The 22,576-nt window shown below is 43.3% G+C and overlaps 1 long non-coding RNA gene across 1 annotated transcript in view; it reads right to left on the bottom strand.

The window, feature by feature from the left end:
- LOC114020651 overlaps nucleotides 1-22,576 on the bottom strand; it is a 241,056-nt gene that overhangs the window by 189,629 nt on the left and 28,851 nt on the right. The window contains exons 3-4 of the long non-coding RNA XR_006291754.1: nucleotides 10,874-10,916; nucleotides 8,714-8,858 (exon numbers count right to left, since the gene is read on the bottom strand). This is a non-coding gene — a long non-coding RNA (uncharacterized LOC114020651). The remainder of the gene's footprint in view (nucleotides 1-8,713; nucleotides 8,859-10,873; nucleotides 10,917-22,576) is intronic.

Genomic DNA, 22,576 nt, shown 5'->3' with positions numbered 1-22,576 from the left:
CGGGATCAAACGGACATGCTCCGGCGTCTGGTGGAGGTTCATGAACGGCAGCAGGATCACAGACTGCCGCTGCAGCCCCTGCTTAACTGCCCTCCGTCCTCCCCAAGTTCCATAGTCTCCTCATCCAGACGCCCAAGAATGCGGGATGGGAGGCTCCGGGCACCCAACCACTCCACCCCAGTGGACAGCCCAAGCAACAGAAGGCTGGCATTCAACAAGTTTTAAAGTGGCCTTTTCCTTCCCTCCTACCCTCCTCCCACACCCCACCCGGGCTACCTTGTGAGTTATCTCCCTATTTTTATAATCAATTAATAAAGAATACATGTTTTTTAAATGATAGTCCCTATTTCCTTTGCAAGCAAGCTGTGATCAAAGCAGGGAGGGAGGATGGCTTACAGGGAATTTAGAGGCAACCAAGGGGGCGGGTTTTCATCAAGGAGAAACAAACAGAAGTGTCACACAGTACCCTGGCCAGTCATGAAACTGGTTTTCAAAGCTTCTCTGATGCACACCGCTTCCTGCTATGCTCTTCTAACCGCCCTGGTATCTGGCTGCACATATTCAGCGGCCAGGCAATTTGCATCAACCTCCCACCCCGCCATAAAGGTCTTCCCCTTACTCTCACAGAGATTGTGGAGCACACAGCAAGCAGCAATAACAATGGGAATATTGGTTTCACTGAGGTCTGAGCGAGTCAGTAAACTGCGCCAGCGACCCTTTAAACGTCCAAATGCACACACTACCACCATTCTGCACTTGCTCAGCCTACAGTTGAACAGCTCCTGACTACTGTCCAGGGAGCCTATGTACGGCTTCATGAGCCAGGGCATTAAGGGGTAGGTTGGGACCACAAGGATAACTATAGGCATTTCAACATCCTTCAACATCCTCAACAGTTATTTTCTGGTCTGGGAAATCCCTTCCTGCAGCCATCTAAACAGACCAGAGTTCCTGAAGACGCGAGCGTCATGAACCTTTCCCGGCCATCCCACATTGATGTTGATGAAACGTCCCTTGTCATCCACCAGTGCTTGCAGCACCATTGAAAAGTACCCTTTGTGGTTTATGTACTGGCTGCCCTGGTGGCCCAGTCCCAAGATAGGGATATGCATTCCGTCTATAGCCCCACCACAGTTAGGGAATCCCATTGCAGCAAAACCATCTAGTATGACCTGCACATTTCCCAGAGTCACTACCTTTGATAGCAGCAGCTCAATGATTGCATTGGCTACTTGAATCACAGCAACCCCCACAGTAGATTTGCCCACTCCAAATTGATTACCGACTGACTGGTAGCTGTCTGGCATTGCAAGCTTCCACAGGGCTATTGCCACTCGCTTCTCAACTGTGAGGGCTGCTCTCATCTTGGTATTCTTGCACTTCAGGGCAGGAAAAAGCAAGTCAACGTTCCATGAAAGTGTCCTTACGCATGCGAAAGTTTCAGAGCCACTGGGAATCATCCCAGACCTGCAACACTATGCGGTCCCACCACTCTGTGCTTGTTTCCTGGGCCCAGAATCAGTGTCCCACAGCATGAGCCTGACCCATTAACACCACGATCTCCAAATTGTGGGGGAACGCAGTTTTAGAGAAAAGTGTGTTCATGTCTCATCACTGCGCTGCCGTTGCCTCCTCGCCTGGTTTTTCAGTGATTCTGCATACACTGCACGATAATGTGCGAGGTGTTTACAATGGTCATAACTGTTGCGGTGAGCTGAACGGGCTCCATGCTTGCTGTGCTATGACGTCTGCTCCTGCTCGGGCAATCCAGGGAAAAGGGCACGAAACGATTGTTTGCCGTTGCTCTGACGGAGGGAGGGGCAACTGACAACATGGCTTACAGGGAATTAAAATCAACAAAGGGGGTGGCTTTGCAAGAAACAGAATGGCCCCCTCAAGGATAGAACTCAAAACTGGGTTTAGCAGGCCGTTGATTTCACGGAGGGAGGGAGGACAAAATGAATACAAAACAAATCTGGTCTATTTCTTGTTTTGATCCACTTCATCTATCTTTATACATCTTGCTGGCAGCAGACTGTGCAGTACGACTGCTAGCCATCGTCATCTCCTGGGTGCTCGGCAGAAGACGGTGCAGGTACGACTGCTGGCCATCGTCTTCTGCTGGCTGCAGTTTAAAAGACAGTGCACTGCTGGTAGGACTGAATCGCCATGATATGAAACTTAAAAGGGAAATGACTTGGCTGAGTCACTCCGATGTTTGCCCAGGCGCCCCTGACCTCATCGAGCTCAGTTAAAAGAGCACCTTGGACTACGTCAATGACGGCTACCAGTCATACTGCACTGTCTGCTGCCAAAAGGCAATAAACTGTTGCTGTGTAGCAATGTAGTACCGCATCTGCCAACACCCAGGAGACATACGGTGATAGTGAGCTGAGCGGGCTCCATGCTTGCCGTGGTATGGCGTCTGCATAGGTAACTCAAGAAAAAAGGCGCAAAATGATTGTCTGCCCTTGCTTTCACAGAGGGAGGAAAGGAAGGGGGTCCTGATAATATGTACCCAGAACCACCCGCGACAATGTTTTAGCCCCATCAGACATTGGGATTTCTACCCAGAATTCAAATGGGCAGCGGAGACTGCGGGAACCGTGGGATAGCTACCCACAGGGCAATGTTCCAGAAGTAGACGGTTGCCTCAGTACTGTGGACACACTTCGCCGACTACATGCACTTAGAGCGAAGTGTGGGGACACACACAATCGACTGTATAAAAATGCTTTCTACAAAACCGACTTCTATAAATTCAACCTAATTTCGTAGTGTAGACAAGGCCTTAGAGTTAAGAAGGGTACCTAACAACCACATCACTTCCAAAACCCAAGCACTGAAAAGCAAGGAAATGAGTAGTTAAGGGTATCAGAAATCTTACACAGCCCACATAATAAACACTCCAGCTCTGATTCTCAGCAACAACCAACAGTAGAATGAAGGACAGAGGGATGCAAAGGGCAGGATTCTCTGCCCAGCTCTGCTACAAGGTTTCTACATTACATCTGGCAGATCACTTGGGCTCATATTTTCAATGGGAGTTAGGTGAGTTGAATTCAAAGGGAGTTAGGCACCAAAATATCTTTGGGAATCTGGGTCTTGCCTCTGTTCCTTGGTACCCCATCTGGAAAATGGAGCCATTTTGTGAGGAATGTGGAAAGATAAAATCATTTTACCACATGCTGTAATTTCCTCCCACTTTTGAAAAGCAGCCTGGTGCAGTTCAAAGTTGGATGGCAAAAATATTTTGGGCCTGTGTACGAGGTGGGGTAATGTGCACTATGGGGTTGTGATTTTTAAAGAGCACTGACATGTGGCACATTAATTGGTCCGTGTAGGCTCTCCTGGTGCACAGTAAAAGTTCCCTAGTGCTCCCTGAAATAGTACTGTGTCAATTAATGAGCCACACGTTAGTGCACTTTAGGAGTCACACCCTATAATGCACACTGCCACACGGTGTAGACAAGCCCTTTTGTCTCCCTGATATTTTCCCTCTTGAATTCACTGACAAAGAATTCAGTCTAGTTTTCAAATAATGGCATTTCTTAAACATTGTACTATTCCTGCCCTGAAAAACTGCCTCTTGCACAGTCAGTACCAAAATCTGCTTATGTTTCAGATTCTGTGGTATTATGTGATTTCCTTGGGCAGAGAGAAGGACACAAAGGAACAATAGACATTGCACATTTTTCAAAAAGAAGCTATTTTAAGTCTTTTAATCTGAAAAAGTACTGACACAATTTAATCACAATTTTCAGAAAGCATTATCGTTGTCAATAAGTCTTAACTCTAAAAACGTGATGCAATGAGGGGTTTTAGTTTTCTTTTTTGAACTTCAAAGGTGTGGCGGGGGGGGCCTCAAAATCGGCCTTATAACGAGGCTGTGGCTGCATGCTTAATTGTGAACAAGGTATAGAAATAAATCACACACAGGTATATAGCTACGACCAGAACCCTGGGTCTACAGTTCCTACATTTAAAAAAAGATGGTGAAGTGTTCAGATGCTATAGCATTGAGGGCCATATAATTGTCATAGATAGATCCAAAACACAGGCTTCTACCACTCAAGCTGAAAGATCTCTGTAAGCTGCTGTCTATGGAAAAAGCCTTAAGTTCTTTCGAACATGTAACCATCCAGAAAAGGGCACATGTGCAAATATACATACACCGTGTGTCCAGTCCTGCTCCTGCAAAGATTTAATGGCAAAAAAATTCAATTAATATCAATGAGAGCAGGACTGGGCTAAGAATTCCCATCAAAAAGAGCCAGATAATAAGAATTCAGTGCAATTTAACTGTTTGAAAAGTTTGAAGGGGTAGTAGCATGCCATTTTTTATCTAGAGAGAAAAGAAAGAAAGATTAGGCAAAACTCATCATTGCCAGTCAGGGTATGTTTTTAAATGACTGGACTCAAGAATAAAGGTGGGCAAAATTTTTCAGACAAAACTTTTTTCAACAAAAGAAGCAGATTTGGGCAGACCAAAACATTTCGCAAATTTGTGCCAAATTCACCTAATCAGTCCAGTAAAAAAGAATTCCAAAACTATTTCAGTGTTTTGTTTTGCCATTTTCTACATAAAAATTTTCAATTTTTCAATTTGAAACAACTTCTGTTTCAATTGTATTCCAATTTTATTTTTAAAATAGGTTAAAAAAATTAACCTAAACAATTTTATTTTTATTTTTACAGTTTGCCCCCCCCCCGAAAAATGCTTTTTGTTTCTGGCCAAGCCAAAACGAACTTGATTCCCTCCCTATTGTTTGGCCAGCAAACAAACAAAAGCAAAAAAGTTAACTCTACTCAAGGACCATTTGGATAATTCAGAGTAATTTTCTTATACCTGCTCAGTAAACTGGCAATTTTCAAGCCAAATTTTGAGTCCTAATTCAGTCCCTGGCCTTCTCTTTGGATAATCCAACTAAACACGTTCGCTTGCTTAGGGCTTGTAATATCTCCACACTTAAGTCCTTAGGAAGCAATTGATCACGGCTATAAGACAAATATCTTCCCTGTGTTGCTGTTTCTCTGATTATTTATAACCGCTGTCCTTTGTGGTAGAATAGCTTGGTTCTCTCCCCCCCGCCCTTTTTATAAGTGAATGCCATGATCATGGCAGACTGGAGACCCTAGGCATGGAGGTCTGCATTGTTGATGTAGCAGCTAGCATGGGTGCCTTCCAAGCACTTGATCTACGTTCAATTCTCAGCCAGCACAGTGTCTTGTCAGCTGGAAACATTAGGGGTGGGATTTTCAGAAGTTCTCGCCAGTGATCTAACTCCACTAACAATGAAATCTGGGAGTAGAGTTAGGCCAATGCTCAGAGCATGTTTGGAAAATCCTATCCTAGGATGCAAGTCCTCTGTTTATCCATTGCATGGATGCATTGGCAGGATAATCTTCCTCACTTTGCAAACCAGTATACTTTTACCCTGACTGAAAAGATAACCTCAAAAGATAGTTCCATTTCCATGTCCATTCTGTCTTTGATCTGAGGCTGCCACCTGTGATGCAGACACTTGTCTGCTAGGAATCAGACTGAAAATGCAAACTTATTTCTCTTAGGCCACTAAACAGAAATCAAACATTAACAACTTTGAGTCATTTTTGACATAGGTTGGTTTCAAACTGATACTCTATATTCTCTATATAGCAGTACAAATCCCTTGAGATATCCAGCCTCCCACCCCTAGGCTTCCCTCAAAATATTATATTCCATATTACATTTCTCAGTTTATGGTTTAAGAGTGTTTGATGGCTTCATTTTTAAAGATGGGCCTGTAGCCAAGCAAAGACTCACCGATACGGTGTCTCCTGTTGGTCGGTTAGGGAATTAGCTCTCCAACATATGGAGCGCCCTCTGCAGGCTGGTGTCTCGCCTGCTGCTGGCCCCGTGTTCCTCCTGGACCCCGGTGCTCTATACCCTGAGATTCTGCCCCAGCAGTACTTCCACACTCTGGGTCTCCCCTCCCAGGGGAACCCCCAACCCTCTAAACCCACCTTGCCTCAGTGGCTACGGCCAGTCATCATCTAGCCCCCGCTCACTGGGGCAGACTGCAGTCTGTAATGGCCACTCATCACAGGCAAGGGGATAGAACCAGCTGCCTCTGTCTAACTCCAGGCTGCACCTCTGCAACCCCAGTACCTGTGTAGGCCTTCACCAAGGCCTGCAGCCTGGGGGTTTACCAGGCAGGAGCTTCCCAGCTTGCCCTTGCCCTCACCCTTTCAGCTCCCAGGCAGCTAGGTCCTTCTCTCTCCAGTGCTAGAGAGAGAGTCCTACAGCTTCTGGCTCACAGCCCTCTTATAAGGGCCAGCTGGGCCCTGATTAAGCCAGCCACACCTGTGGTCAGCTACATAGTCAGCTTCCCCCAGCTGTTCTTAATCCCTCTCCAGGGCTGCTTTTAAGCCATTCACAGCCAGAGCAGGGTGACCACCCCACTACAGCGCCCAAACCAAAATTCTGGATCTGAATGTCCCTGAATTTTGGGAAAGTTTGAATGTGGATTCAAACTTTGTGGGGCATTCTTATCTTCATGGGACTAAAGCAAAACTCCATATACCCAAACCCCCACACTCTGGAAAAGTTTCACATCCGGATTTGAAGGTTGTGATCAAGGGTCATCTTTAATTTTCGTCAGGGTCTGTAAATAAAGAATTGGGAACACTATATGCGTTTTTGTCATTCGGCTTTTAATACAGTTGTGATTTTATATTTGTTTTTCTTACTTTGAGGTCTTTCCAATTCATTGCAATCTCGAGCGTGAATATTCTCCCATAATTTTTTTAAATCCATTTAGTTTACACAACCAGGAATGAAACCGATCTGGTATGTGTTCATGAAGTAATCCTTAATGCTATCTAGCATGAATCTATTGCCAGACAGACAGTTAGGCAAGCAAATTATTTGTTTTCCATAATATGACCAATAAAACTATTCCATTTTATGTGCTTTTCTGAACTTTACTTTCACACAATCTACTTTCAATAGATTGTTTTGGCCCTTTGGCCAATCGCTGGAACTACTGGTGTGTCCTGTCTTTCTGTTGGTCTTCTACATTGTGTGTAGGGCCAGACAAACATTTTTTTGATGAACAGCTTTTTCACCTTTGAATGCATTTTTGGTGCTACCAAATAAACAGCAAATTCTGGTCAAATTGACAAATAGTTTCTGCCAATACAAAAATAAAAAACCAATTCAAATATTTCAAAACATTTTATTTTGACATTTCATTTTGAAATGGCTTTTCAAATTCAAATTTGACCAATTAAAAAAAAATTCAAAAAAGGGTGAAAAATATCTGAAAATGGCCGAATCAAAATGAAAACCTCAAAAATAACAAAATAGTTTTGAGACAATCAAAACAGTCAAGTAGAAATGACATTAAAAAAAAAGTTTCAAATCGACCTGACATTTTTTTTTTACTCAAATTAGAATTTTTTCAAGTCTTTTGATTCAATGAAAAAAAATTTTAAATGGTTTCAGTTTGAATCAACCTGGATTTTTTCCTGAATTTTTTGTTTTGTGAATCATTATTTGCTCAGCTTTAAGTGTAAGCTTTTCAGGGTAGGGGTTGTCTTCTATTTATGTCTTGTACAGTACCAAGTACACTGTCAATGCTTAATAAACAATAATAATTAAGGCATATGTACATGGGAAAAAGTGGTTAGCTAAGTAGTGATGGATAGGGCATGCAACTTGTAAAATAATCTCAAGAAGTGATGGCTCACGGGGCTTTGTTACAGAATACAGATCCTTTTGCCTCTACATTGTCAGTTTAAATCCAAAAAGAAAAGAAGTACTTGTGGCACCTTAGAGACTAACGAATTTATTTGAGCATAAGCTTTCGTGAGCTACAGCTCACTTCATCGGATGCTGTAGCTCACGAAAGCTTATGCTCAAATAAATTTGTTAGTCTCTAAGGTGCCACAAGTACTCCTTTTCTTTTTGCGAATACAGACTAACACGGCTGCTACTCTGAAACCAGTTTAAATCCAGTTCTGCTAGGTAGATATTACAATAACAGCAGTTTAGTGGCTTATAAGAAAGGAGTTTTTGATCCCAGCCCAGTTTGCAATGGGTGTTCCCATCACACAAACCACCACCATGTCTGAAACTAACTTACTTGCCTGTTTGCAGTTTCTCTAGATTGACTGGGGATGGGAATTGATTAACCCTTTCACCCTTAAATGCGTTTCTTCCAGATTAGAGATGAGGAACACTGCGAGGGAAGTGTGTGCTGCTACCCATGCTATTTGTATTTTTGGACACTGGATTTATCATCCTGGGGGTGACAAAATTAAATCTCGTTCACTGGAGATAAATTCCCTTCAATAGTTAAAGAAAAAATATGTCACCATAATGATCAGATTGCACCCAACATAAAGTAGGTGTGTAATCAGAGTATTAAATGTGAAGGGGTGGACAAGTATAGTAAAAACAACAGAAGTTGTCAATGAAATATCTTCAGACAACGAAATATTTGGAAAGATTATAAAGAATTATGTAACTTCTAATATATCAGCATGTCAAAAAGATTGGAAATGTTTCTTACACCAGTATGAAAATAAAGAGATTTCACCTAGGTTTTATCCTGACAAAGATTTTTTTTTAAAATATAAAAAGATATTGAAGTATTTAAATGGCATGTCAAATGTAAATCTACCCATGCATTGACACTTCAAAAATATAATCAGACATCATTTTTACCTGATAGAATTTTTCATGTTATATTATTAATGGTGAGGCTCAGATGCAGAAATACCAGTGGATTTGTCATTTTTACCTCTTTTCTCTTTAATTTCCAAAACGTCATTCTGCCCCCAGCTGGTTAAAACATCGCTGACATAGGAGGCTGAAAGAGAGAGAATACTGAACCTATGAACTCTGCTGATCCTCAGCTGATGCTTAAAATGTGCATGCAAAGTATCAGCAGCTTTACTGTGCAGCGTAGGTGCTAACACGATTCTCAGTTCTTATGCAAGTATACACTGCACCTACTTCATTAGAGTACTAACAGCAAAAGATTGAATCAGTTTTCAGAAAACAGAGCTCATTGACTATTGCCACAGTACATTACAAATAATGAGCTACAGATAATAAGCCTTACAGTAATTTCTTGGCCTGTATCAGATAAACTGAAAAATGGAAAATTAATAACGATTTTTATTGCTGTGAGACTCCAGAAAGTTGCATGCATCCGCTGGGGTGAATTTCTTCATGCCTGCTAATCTATCTGTCTATTTCTCTTTGTCATTAGAGTTTTAGTCTATATTCCTGAAAATGGCACATACATACATAATGATTTACATGACTTTTACTTTCTTTTTCAGGTATAATTCCACCACATTCCTTGTCTGTTAGGGAGAAAGAAAAGCAAAGCAAAAGAGAATGTAAGGAGGTAGAAAAGGAGAGAGAGAAAATATTGACAGGTTTCACAGTAGCAGCCGTGTTAGTCTGTATTCGCAAAAAGAAAAGGAGTACTTGTGGCACCATAGAGACTAACAAATAATGCTCAAATAAATTTGTTAGTCTCTAAGGTGCCACAAGTACTCCTTTTCTTTTAGAGAAAATATTATTTATCTTCAGAGCCAAAAACTTTCATTCACCCCTCAATTTCCCTCCACCATCTCCTATCATAGGTCAGAGCATCTCTTCTGATACAGCTAAAGGTGAAATTCATTTAACTTACTTTCTATTCCGTATATTACTTTTTTCATATGCAGCTGCCTGTGTCACTTCATCAATCCACTCCCTCTTTGATGTCCTTGATGCATTCTTCCAGGTTCTCAACATTCGTTTTTTGACATCACCAGACTAAAGCAACAACATCAAGTAGCCTTGGCCCAAAATTTAGGCTTTGTGCATGAAAGTAAAGGTTTTAAAGAAAATCTAATACTAATCTAATCTAATAATCAAATGGAAATGTTCATGTTTTGTTTTATTTAACCTAAATATTCTGTTAACTCTTAACAAAATAAACAGAAAAAAGAAGGGATTTTAAACAGAGGAGTGAAATTGACTAACAGACCAGTCTAGTTTCACTGTCCCAGCTGAAATTCAAAGCACAAAGAAAGCTCTCCCACCCCACAGCCTCTAGTAATGATGTTATATTACACAGAATCTACCAAGCACAGCTACCCAGAGTTTTCTGATATTACCACATTCTCGTCTGGATCTGCAGTCTTGGTCATGGGTCATCTCAAGAACTGTTAGTCTCACATGATCTGTGCTGGAACTGAGGGAGTGTTGCAATCCCACAAAGCATTATGGGAGCATAAACTTAATTGTGAATTTACACTGTCAAAAGATAAAGCTTCGGGGCCTAGCAGAGGAGTTCCTGGGACATAATGCTTCAGGATTGGGATGAGGATCATTCAGTTAGCCTCAGAAGAAAATCAGCAGAGTGTATTTGAGAGGGAAGAGGCCTACAAAGAGCACACTAAAGTTGCCAAAGGATGCAGTAGACGCACCAGGTTATCTTCAAGAGCAAGCAAGCTCAGCAAGCCCACTGAGGATCACAGAGAACAAGATGGACAGAACTGGCTGTCCCTGAAGACTCTACTCCCTGAAGCAGAGAGGGGCAGGTCTACTAGGCCACACCATGAGATGTGTGTTTGGAACGTGAGCCCACCAGATCACAGAAGGCCACTCCCCAATGAAACAGTAGCAGGTGGAAGGTACTAGTGCTGTTTCAGAGAAGGTGATTTGGAAGTCTGAAGGGGTCGGAGGAAGGTGTCCTCGAATGTTCAGCTAATTCCATTAAGAACCCTAATCTCTGTGGGAGTTACCTAAACCATACAGACATCTGACCCTTTTCAGATTTGCCTTTCATTAGTTTTAAAGCTTTAACTTCACTTAGCCACTCACCTTGCAACTCCAGTTTGAATTTTCCATTTTCTATAATCACACCCTGTTGTAAAAAGAAAAGGAGTACTTGTGGCACCTTAGAGACTAACAAATTTATTTGAGTATAAGCTTTTGTGAGCTACAGCTCACTTCATCGGATGCATTCAGTGGAAAATATAGTGGGGAGATTTATATACACAGAGAACATGAAACAATCATGGAATCATAGAATACCACGGTTGGAAGGCACCTCAGGTGGTCATCTAGTCCAACCCCCTGCTCAAAGCAGGACCAACCCCCAATTTTTGCCCCAGATCCCAAATGGCCCCCTCAAGGATTGAACTCACAACCCTCGGTTTAGCAGGCCAATGCTCAACCCACTGTGCTATCCCTCCCCCCACAATGGGTATTACCATACACACTGTAACCAGTGATCAGGTAAGGTGAGCTATTACCAGGAGGAGAGCAGGGGTGGGGGGGAGAACCTTTTGTAGTGATAATCAAGGTAGGCCATTTCCAGCAGTTGACAAGGATCACAGAATCATAGAATCATAGAATATCAGGGTTGGAAGGGACCCCAGAAGGTCATCTAGTCCAACCCCCTGCTCGAAGCAGGACCAATTCCCAGTTAAATCATCCCAGCCAGGGCTTTGTCAAGCCTGACCTTAAAAACCTCTAAGGAAGGAGATTCTACCACCTCCCTAGGTAACGCATTCCAGTGTTTCACCACCCTCTTAGTGAAAAAGTTTTTCCTAATATCCAATCTAAACCTCCCCCATTGCAACTTGAGACCATTACTCCTCGTTCTGTCATCTGCTACCATTGAGAACAGTCTAGAGCCATCCTCTTTGGAACCCCCTTTCAGGTAGTTGAAAGCAGCTATCAAATCCCCCCTCATTCTTCTCTTCTGCAGACTAAACAATCCCAGCTCCCTCAGCCTCTCCTCATAAGTCATGTACTCTAGACCCCTAATCATTTTTGTTGCCCTTCGCTGGACTCTCTCCAATTTATCCACATCCTTCTTGTAGTGTGGGGCCCAAAACTGGACACAGTACTCCAGATGAGGCCTCACCAGTGTCGAATAGAGGGGAACGATCACGTCCCTCGATCTGCTCGCTATGCCCCTACTTATACATCCCAAAATGCCATTGGCCTTCTTGGCAACAAGGGCACACTGCTGACTCATATCCAGCTTCTCGTCCACTGTCACCCCTAGGTCCTTTTCCGCAGAACTGCTGCCTAGCCATTCGGTCCCTAGTCTGTAGCGGTGCATTGGATTCTTCCATCCTAAGTGTAGGACCCTGCACTTATCCTTATTGAACCTCATCAGATTTCTTTTGGCCCAAACCTCCAATTTGTCTAGGTCCTTCTGTATCCTATCCCTCCCCTCCAGCGTATCTACCACTCCTCCCAGTTTAGTATCATCCGCAAATTTGCTGAGAGTGCAATCCACACCATCCTCCAGATCATTTATGAAGATATTGAACAAAACCGGCCCCAGGACCGACCCCTGGGGCACTCCACTTGACACCGGCTGCCAACTAGACATGGAGCCATTGATCACTACCCGTTGAGCCCGACAATCTAGCCAGCTTTCTACCCACCTTATAGTGCATTCATCCAGCCCATACTTCCTTAACTTGCTGACAAGAATACTGTGGGAGACCGTGTCAAAAGCTTTGCTAAAGTCAAGAAACAATACATCCACTGCTTTCCCTTCATCCACAGAACCAGTAATCTCATCATAAAAGGCGATTAGATTAGTCAGACATGACCTTCCCTTGGTGAATCCATGCTGACTGTTCCTGATCACTTTCCTCTCATGTAAGTGCTTCAGGATTGATTCTTTGAGGACCTGCTCCATGATTTTTCCAGGGACTGAGGTGAGGCTGACTGGCCTGTAGTTCCTCCTCCTTCCCTTTTTTAAAGATTGGCACTACATTAGCCTTTTTCCAGTCATCCGGGACTTCCCCCGTTCGCCACGAGTTTTCAAAGATAATGGCCAAGGGCTCTGCAGTCACAGCCGCCAATTCCTTCAGCACTCTCGGATGCAACTCGTCCGGCCCCATGGACTTGTGCACGTCCAGCTTTTCTAAATAGTCCCTAACCACCTCTATCTCCACAGAGGGCTGGCCATCTCTTCCCCATTTTGTGATGCCCAGCGCAGCAGTCTGGGAGCTGACCTTGTTAGTGAAAACAGAGGCAAAAAAAGCATTGAGTACATTAGCTTTTTCCACATCCTCTGTCACTAGGTTGCCTCCCTCATTCAGTAAGGGGCCCACACTTTCCTTGGCTTTCTTCTTGTTGCCAACATACCTGAAGAAACCCTTCTTGTTACTCTTGACATCTCTTGCTAGCTGCAGCTCCAGGTGCGATTTGGCCCTCCTGATATCTTTCCTACATGCCCGAGCAATATTTTTATACTCTTCCCTGGTCATATGTCCAACCTTCCACTTCTTGTAAGCTTCTTTTTTATGTTTAAGATCCGCTAGGATTTCACCATTAAGCCAAGCTGGTCGCCTGCCATATTTACTATTCTTTCGACTCATCGGGATGGTTTGTTCCTGTAACCTCAACAGGGATTCCTTGAAATACAGCCAGCTCTCCTGGACTCCCTTCCCCTTTATGTTAATCCCCCAGGGGATCCTGGCCATCTGTTCCCTGAGGGAGTCGAAGTCTGCTTTCCTGAAGTCCAGGGTCCGTATCCTGCTGCTTACCTTTCTTCCCTGCGTCAGGATCCTGAACTCAACCAACTCATGGTCACTGCCTCCCAGATTCCCATCCACTTTTGCTTCCCCCACTAATTCTACCCGGTTTGTGAGCAGCAGGTCAAGAAAAGCGCCCCCCCTAGTTGGCTCCCCTAGCACTTGCGCCAGGAAATTGTCCCCTACGCTTTCCAAAAAAGAAGTCTGAGGAACAGCAGGGGGGGTGGGGGGGTGGGATGGGGTGGAATAAACATGGGGAAATAGTTTTACTTTGTGTAATGACCCATCCACTCCCAGTCTTTATTCAAGCCTAAGTTAATTGTATCCAGTTTGCAAATTAATTCCAATTCAGCAATTTCTCATTGGAGTCTGTTTTTGAAGTTTTTTTGTTGAAGAATTGCCACTTTTAGGTCTGTAATCGAGTGACCAAAGAGATGGAAGTGTTCCCCGACTGGTTTTTGAATGTTATAATTCTTGACGTCTGATTTGTGTCCATTTATTCTTTTACATAGAGACTGTCCAGTTTGGCCAATGTACATGGCAGAGGGGCATTGCTGGCAAATGATGGCATATATCACATTGGTAGATGTGCAGGTGAACGAGCCTCTGATAGCGTGGCTGATGTGATTAGGCCCTATGATGGTGTCTCCTGAATAGATATGTGGACACAGTTGGCAACGGGCTTTGTTGCCAGGATAGGTTCCTGTGTTCCTTATTTCTTATATATTACAGCAGCTGGGGTTCCTTTGTTTTCCTCCTTCTTTTACTTGTCCCATGGCAGTGGCTATAACATATTCCTAATCAGATGAGTGCTGGATATGGTAGCCCCTTTCCATTGTCCTTTTTAAAATGTCTATTCATTGTGTCTCTGATCAGAGATGATCAGAAGAGGAGCCTGGGGAAGGGCTGAGCACATGCCAAAGACACTGAGAACAATTCTCTTTTGACAAACAGCCAATCTGTGAACTACTGTGTCGGCAAAGAAGAAAAAAAATGTACAACCAGATACTTCCAGTCTGACATTGGAGAGTGAACTGACAACAAGGATCCAATAAAAATAAATGTGTTCTCCATTACATACTAGCTATCATGCTGTGACTATTTTCCATAGGGCCAAATTCTTTGCTAGTGAGAGTTCAATGGAACTGTGCCCATTTACCCAGAAAAGAATTTGGGCCACAATGTGTTCCAAAATTACAGTACCTGGTACTTGCCGAGATCACAAACCCACGGAGGCCACTAAATTGCTAAAAAGAAGTGAGAATGGCGTAAAGAGTAATTTGATACATTTCCAGTTCTGATTTATTTTTTCTGTGTAACCTTTTCATTTAAAGAACCACACAAAAAATTATGATCCTAAAAGCTTTGATTCTATATTTGACTTTTGCAGATTTCCTTGACCCCAGAAGAATTCTTTTCAAAATCCTGTCATGATTTGTGGTCAAACCTAAATCCAAATCAAGTCCATGTGAGGCGAGCGGAAAAACCCTGTCTCCATCTTGTTGTCTTGAATGTCCTATGGTTGCATAATAACAAAATGCCTTTGTTCTCATGACTAAAGTATGCATCAAGAATCAAAGAAGCAAGAAAAAAAGGAATGTTCCAAGCTATTACTGTAACAATCCAATTACAATGCCTATCAAACTTAACTTCACAGGTTATAGCTCCTAATTGCCTGACAAAAATTGACACTTCAGTCGCAACAGCATAATATAATCAGAGTCCAAATTAAATTTGATCGTGGGCAGAAAACGATGCTATCATTCGGCGGCATGGAAACAGGAGATCAACTAGCATGATATCAAGGATCAGAAATGAAAATTATTCATTAATGGCAATGGTTTCCTGATAATGGAAATGACACAGTTCAGACGGCTTCGTAAAAACACTATTAATTAAAAAGATGATAGACCTAACAAGGCATAGAAACCAGTGGAACCTTTTTGCTGTGCTTGTTAAGGTGAAGGATGACAATGTTTAAGAACAGAAGTTTATGCACTTTTGTGAAAAGTATTCCGCTGATTCTGTAGCAAGTTTACTGGTTCTTGCTGAGTGAAGCATCTTTCTCTAGGGTACTATGTTACAGGGACATAAAAAGTGGCTAAGGCCATAATATGGCATTGTAATAAGCATGACTAGTAGTGGCTATAAAATAGAAGGGTCCAATTCATAAAAAAATGCACATGGGATTTTTGCATAGTCCCAAGAAAAAAGTGCAGAGAAAACGGTTTTATTGTCCTGTGCAAGCAGCTGTGTTCTACAGAGGCACAGTAGCAACCCAGTGACCCTCCTTCAAACATTAAAGCTTTACTTGTTCATCAAAAAGAAAGGCAAATGTCCAAAACATGGTTCTAACATCTACAGTGTGGCATGGCATAGCCTACGTGAGCGTATGGATGGAGAGACACGTATAAGTGCTACTATAACACTACTAGGTTAGTGCAGTTCTGTATGCAGTACAATAGCTATGCCCCCTGAGATACTGGTCATTGAAGCCAATGAGCATTTCACCACTGACTTCTCTGGAAGTAGAATTAAACACAAGTTGCCCAGTCTAGCAAGATGGTGGGCTTGCTTGGCTGCCATTGAAGTCACAGGCAGATTAAGGTGCTCTGAGCCTGCCAAGAGGCATTCGCCATCCCACAGAAGAGTGAACATCAGCAATGGATGAAGGTCTATGGAAATAGCATGATGAAACTAATGTTTTCATTGAGTTTTGACATTTATTTTCTAAACTCATTTTCTGCAGTTTGTTTCTTTGCCTTCGTCAATTTAAAAGGAAAGACAAAAACATGAGAACAAAAGTCTGCATTGTATTGTTCAGGACTGTGCATCCTCTGTGCTATGATTTTGTTACCACTGAGAGAATCACAGGGTACAAGACTATAAGATCCCGAGTTCCTCCTGCCAGGCCAGCCATTCCCCCCAGGAACAGAAAAAGGAGATTATTGTTCCAATTTAAGATTCACAAAACCAGTTACTTCAATGGATTTCAGCTATATATCTCTACAGTTGTATGTGTATGCCCCCATGTGCCTCATCACCACTGAAATACAGATCATACATTTTAAAATACTTTGAATCCCAAATTGGAATAATAATCTCCTTTTCCCCTTGAAATCATTTCTTAATATGCTTCTAGTATATTACAAAGAAAAAAATAAAATAAAGTAAAACTCAACACTAAAACAGCAGAGCTAGATTTAAAGAGTATGAAGTAAACAATGTTCTCTATTGCAAGAATTTTTATAAATTTCATGATGGGAGATTTCAAAAGGTTCAGGATTGGACGCTTTATTCAAACTTATTTTAGCCTGAAGGCCTTCTGTCTCCATACAGTCCTACCCCTTCCAATGGGCTCTTTGACAGACCTCCCCCGGGGGACAACCCACATAGTCAGCATTGTCTTCTTGTGGGTGTCAAGGGATGGGAAAAGATTAGTGGCTTGCTAACCTCCTCAACCATCTACCTCTTTCTGGTGTCTTTGGAAACTGCACCATTAACAGGGACACTGCACAGATCCAGGACAACCTTCAGTGGCTCTCACCTCCTTCTTCCCCAACAGCTGAGAGAGGAAAGGGGCATTCTGTGCTGCTGCCACTTGTTCACAGGAATCTGGTTTGGAGATGTACCTGCATCAGCATCTGCAAGTGGTTGCTAGGGAAAACCCAAGGTTTAGGCCCCTAGAAAGTGCACTCAGAATGAGCGCAGAGATATAGCAACTCCCTCAAAGAGAGGACACGAAATATAGACACTTCTTCCCCAGAGAAGATTAGTGAAGATAGTTCTCTTTATCCCTGGTGTGCCCATGAAGTAGGCTTAACCAAGAAAACCCATGTGCCTTATCCCCACCCAAAACCAACTAAATACCCATCTTTGACAAAAGTTTCACTGATATGAAAATATTCATCCAAAACTTTTTGCGAAAGCACCAAGAACTTGCAAATAGGCAAATAATGGATGTTTTTTATTTGGCATCAGCTCCAGTATGCAGACAGTATTTGGAGTGTACCTGGATCTCTGACTTTCCTTTTTTAAAAAATCAGTCAGTAATATCTCAATTATATTGCCTTGTGCCAGGGCTGCAGTTACTGGTGGAACCGCTAGTGATAACTCTCCTCATCTCAACTTTTCCTCTGCGAACAGTCACTCTGTCACTGTGGTGGTCTCTCTTCCAGTAGGTAGTGACTTGGCCCTCCGGCCAGGTCACCACAGAAGTCCACCTCTTTCCAGAGTCCAATAAATTACAAAAGTCTGACAACCCCCCAAAAGGAGTTTCTGGCCCAACTCTGCGCCTCCAAAGGCATCACACCCGTACTTCAAGGCTTTCAATGTCTTTATCCCCCGATTTCAAGGGGTGGAGGAGTTATGCCACCTTTGTAGCTGGATAGTAGGGGAGCCTTGGCCCTTCTCCACTGGGCTCTGACCCAGGCCCTATGAGTGGCAGCAATATCAAGCACTTAGTAGTGCTCTAATGCTGCCTCCCTGGGCCACTCCTACCACTTACTTTCTCCGCTGAGGACATTGTCAAAGTCTCACAAGCAATCCAAGAAAAGATAGAGTGAAGGGTTCCTTAGCCCTTAAGGAAAAGCTAGTACTACCTCCTCTGTCCTGGGGTAGCTGCCATTTGTGGATCTCCCTTCCCTGCAGCAAGGATTCCTGCTGTACCCTTCCTCAGGGAGTTCTCAGGATACGTCTGTCCCCCTATTCTACCCGCTGTTTGTCTTTCTTTAAACTCCTCCTCTACCTGGAGCAAGCTTGATGGGTCTACATGATCCCAGATCTGCCCTTAACCTCCTCTATTCTAGTGTGGGATTTATATACCCCATCACAGGGCTGTCAGAGCGCCAGAAAAATCTTTACTATATTTATCCTTACAACACCCATGAAAGGTAGGAAAGTGCTTTTATCCCCAATGTAGATAGGGGAAACTGAGGCAGGCAGACTAATTTACTTGTTCAGGGTCACACAGGAAGTGTATGGTGGAACAGGGAATCAAACCTAGATTTCCCAAGTCCCAGCCTCATGCCCGAGTCACTGCACCATCCTTCCTCTCCTCTCACTATGCTATCTAAACTGCACATTAACAGTTGCACCACAACCCCAATGGTCCTCCAGTTTCAGTGTGTCTTGCTAAGGCAATCTGCAGCTTTTTAAGTATGATGAATAAACACAGATGTCAGGATGTGTTGGAATCCCATATGCAGACAGCTTGGGAGGGAAAGAGTAAAATATTAAAGGCAGAAAACAGCTACCCAATGCAGGCAGCAATGGATTCATACGACAGTAATTAAGCTACCACATGATCATACCGAGGCACTAATATACTGACCTCTGCTGAAAGGACTTTTACAGAAGACTAGAATAGGAAAAAAAAAGTCATGTAAGATTTTTTTCCCCCACCATTTCATACGGAAAAACTAGTCAGGGAGAGAAGCAAAAAAAAAAAAAAAAAAACCACAAGCCAAAAGTTGGTGACAATTGGATTACATTTCTTACAATTTATTCTGACCCATAATGTAAGCATTTTCCTGATAAGAGTGCCTCTGTACAAACACTGAAAACGGGCAGTTTCTGGCTGCAGGCCAGGAATTCAAAATGGAGGCAGACAAAAACCAAATCTATTAATCCTACATTTGCAAAGCTATGGACTGGGTGATCTAAGAACTCATTTCCATCTCCAATATCTCTGATCACCCCATGGTAAATTTTAAACTGAGGTAGATGTGATTATTTTAAGAACATAGGGTCAGGTTCAAACCTGACTGACACCAGAATTACTCTCATGGATTTGCTCTAGTTTTATGCTGGTGTCAATGAGGTCGAAAATTGGCTATTGTGGTTAAAATATAAAAACTATAGTTCTGATGCTACAAAGGGATCCACCCTCATGGACTCTTATGCCCACGTGGAATCCCACTGCCTTCCATGAGACTTCACGTGGGCATAACAGTTGGGGTAGGAGGACCTTTGCAGGAGCAAATGTACACTAGCTACCATTTGTATGGTTTTAATGTGGGTTTCAGTATTTGATGTATACAGCCTATGATTCCTCAGTTTTCCAGCAGTGTGCACTGGACCAGGAAATACAGGGCATTAGGAGGAAAATAAATAATGGAATTCAGCTTAACAGGGTTGCTGGCCCATTTTCAGATCCCCCATTCTAAAACTTGCAAGAATCACCATTAGGCATTTTGCCAAGACCATTCCCTTGGTGAGTGCAGGCTTATGCACCACTCAAGAGGAGTCCGTTAATGACTACAACGATCCACAGCTGTTTACAGTTTTATACTCAGTGGTGGACCAGGCAATAAGCTTGATCCAACAATGAGGCTGTTGGGCTCTCACGGCAAGAGGAGACATCATGTCAGCTATTTATTTGCTCATATTGTGAGTGACTAGCCACAGAGCTTGGAAGGGCTGTAGGAAGCAGGCAGAGGAGCAGATGTGGGCAGTTGTGGAGCTGTGCATGGGCTTGAAAATGAAGGAACAAATGTACAAAGATACATTTAGAGACAGACTTAAACACAGTAGAACCTCAGAGTTAGGAACACCTTGGGAATGGAGGTTGTTTGTAACTCCGAAACGTTTGTAACTCCGAACAAAACGTTATGGTTGTTCTTCCAAAGTTTACAACTGAACATTGACTAAAACGGCTTTGAAACTTTACTATGCAAAAGAAAAACGCTGCTTTTAACCATCTTAATTTAAATGAAACAAGCACAGGAACAGTTGCCTTACTTTGTCAAATCTTTTTTTTAAAACTTTCCCTTAATTTTTTTTAGTAGTTTACGTTAACACAGTACTGTACTGTCTTTTATTTTTATTTTTTTTGGTCTCTGCTGCTGCCTGATTGCGCACTTCTGGTTCCAAATGAGGTGTGGGGTTGACTGGTCAGTTTGTAACTCTGGTGTTCATAATTCTGAGGTTCTACCATAGTCCAAAAATTTAATGAAATAAATAGGAAATTTAGAAGACTGTTTAAAGTTGCCCCAGAAAAGTATATGGAGATATTCTTGGCCACATACGTAAAGAAACTAAAAAGTATAGAAAGGATTCATCAGCTAGATACACATTTAGTGCAGTCTTCTATGAACTAATATAATCCACTACAAACTCAGTGCTTTTTCTGTGAATGAAATAAACTGGTACAGCTACTTTCCATAGTACAGGCAGGTCTCCAGAAAAATTACATTTGAAGTATAGACCAATTGCAAAACAACCTGTTAATGGACCAGTAGAAGGTTATGCATAAGGGACATGCATATGTAAGCGGGGGAATAGTCCCGCTCTTGTGGGGAACTTTCCTGGCTTCTGCACTACCCTGGTGAAGTGGGCTAGCGAAAGGCAGTGGCCTCCCTGCCCTTGAGGACTCCCCTTCCACTCTCCTGTCTGGCAGAGTCCTCGTAACCCCAACAAGGCTGGGCCCAGGATTCCTGGGGGGCTCGACCCCCAACCCTGCTGTAGTCACCTAGGACAGGGGCTAGGGTGTCCCCACTCCGGGGTACTCTCTCTGCAATGGGCACTTCTCTGACCCACTGACCATTACATACAAGTTAAAGCAAATGCAAGTTATTTAATCAACAATTAATTTTAAAAAGAATAAGAAAAAATGGGAAAGGTTAAAGGAAACACATCATCCCGCTCTGTGGCAGGGAACATCACAAACCGTGTCTCTGGAATGTCCGGACACTTCACAGTCTGCTCCTTGTAAGTCCCAGGTCTTCTTCGCAGGCCCTGGCTGTGCTGTAGGGATGCTGTGGGTTGGACACTTGCTCTGGTGGTGGCCACACGCTCTCAGGCTCTAAGTGGTAGGACCCTTCTTCCCAGTGTCGCCCCCTCCCTGTCGGGGCTACGATCCAAGCCTGGCCTGCAGAGCCTCTTGGCTGAGGCGTCTCCCTGTGCTGGGCCAGCTGCCCAGGGTCCCCCTCGCTCTTCCCAGCTGCTCACCACACCCAGCTCCGGACTGCTCCAGCCCCAGCTCCACCACTCTGTCTCTGCGCTGTTGCTGCTGCTCTGCCTCCAGCTCCCTGGGCTGCTTCTTTGGCCCCTCTGGCTCTGGTTGCTGCAGCTCTGCTCCCAAGACAAGTCTGCTCTGCAGGCTGCTTCTGTGACTCTGCTCCCAGCACTGACCTGCTTCCTGGGCTGCTTTTCTGGCCCCTCTGGCTCTGGTTGCTGCAGCTCTGCTCCGAGGACAGGGTCTGCTCTCTCTGGGCTGCTTTTCTGGTCCCTCTGGATCTGGCACAGCTCTGCTCCCCAGCTTAGCTCAGCCCCCCTCTGTCTGACCCAGGCAAATCCAGCTCACACAGAGGACAGACCTCCCTGGCCTCCTGACTCCCTGATTAGCCTGCCCGCCCTGTCATTCAGGCTGACCTGGAGCCTTGGCCTCTCCCCATTGTATCTGGGGGCTGTCAGTCTCAAGGTCTTGATTCCCCATCGACCCTTCCCCCTTTTAGTACTGGGAGTTAGCCAACCAATACACCCCCACTGAATGTTAGTAAGGGGGCAACAGTCCTCTTATACATAGTAAGCTTTTTATTAATTATTATTATTATTGGACAGTATACACAAACATTACAAAAAAAGATTTAAGTATGTGGTTATTTTGTAGTGTTTGGGGTGAAAAATAAGGTAAGAATATACCATGGTGGTAGGTGTCTTAAAAATACATCGGATAGACCGGGCAAAAATTATGGCGTCATTTGGGCATACTAGCATTTGATAGCATGGGATACAAAATATATATATATATATATATATATATATGGATTGAGACCAGTTTATGCCAGCAAGGTTTAGGCTACAAGTTTAGACTATGTCAAGGACTAACATGATAATCCAGTTCAAAAAAGAATTAAGTGCTCCTGAAACAAACACTCTTAGATATTCGGCACATGTTAATTCCCAGGCAGCTTTGGAAAGAGACTAACCACACAGCAGCATTTGATGAAATCAAAAAAATTAGCCAAAGAGTAGGTTTTAGATTTTAAAGTACAACCTAGCAACATGCATTGATCCA

Source organism: Chelonia mydas, chromosome 6 (genome assembly GCF_015237465.2).
Source record: "Chelonia mydas isolate rCheMyd1 chromosome 6, rCheMyd1.pri.v2, whole genome shotgun sequence".
In the NCBI taxonomy this organism is placed as follows: Eukaryota; Metazoa; Chordata; order Testudines; family Cheloniidae; genus Chelonia; species Chelonia mydas.
Note: the sequence above shows the minus strand (reverse complement) of the source record. Positions and strands in the feature narration are given on the sequence as shown.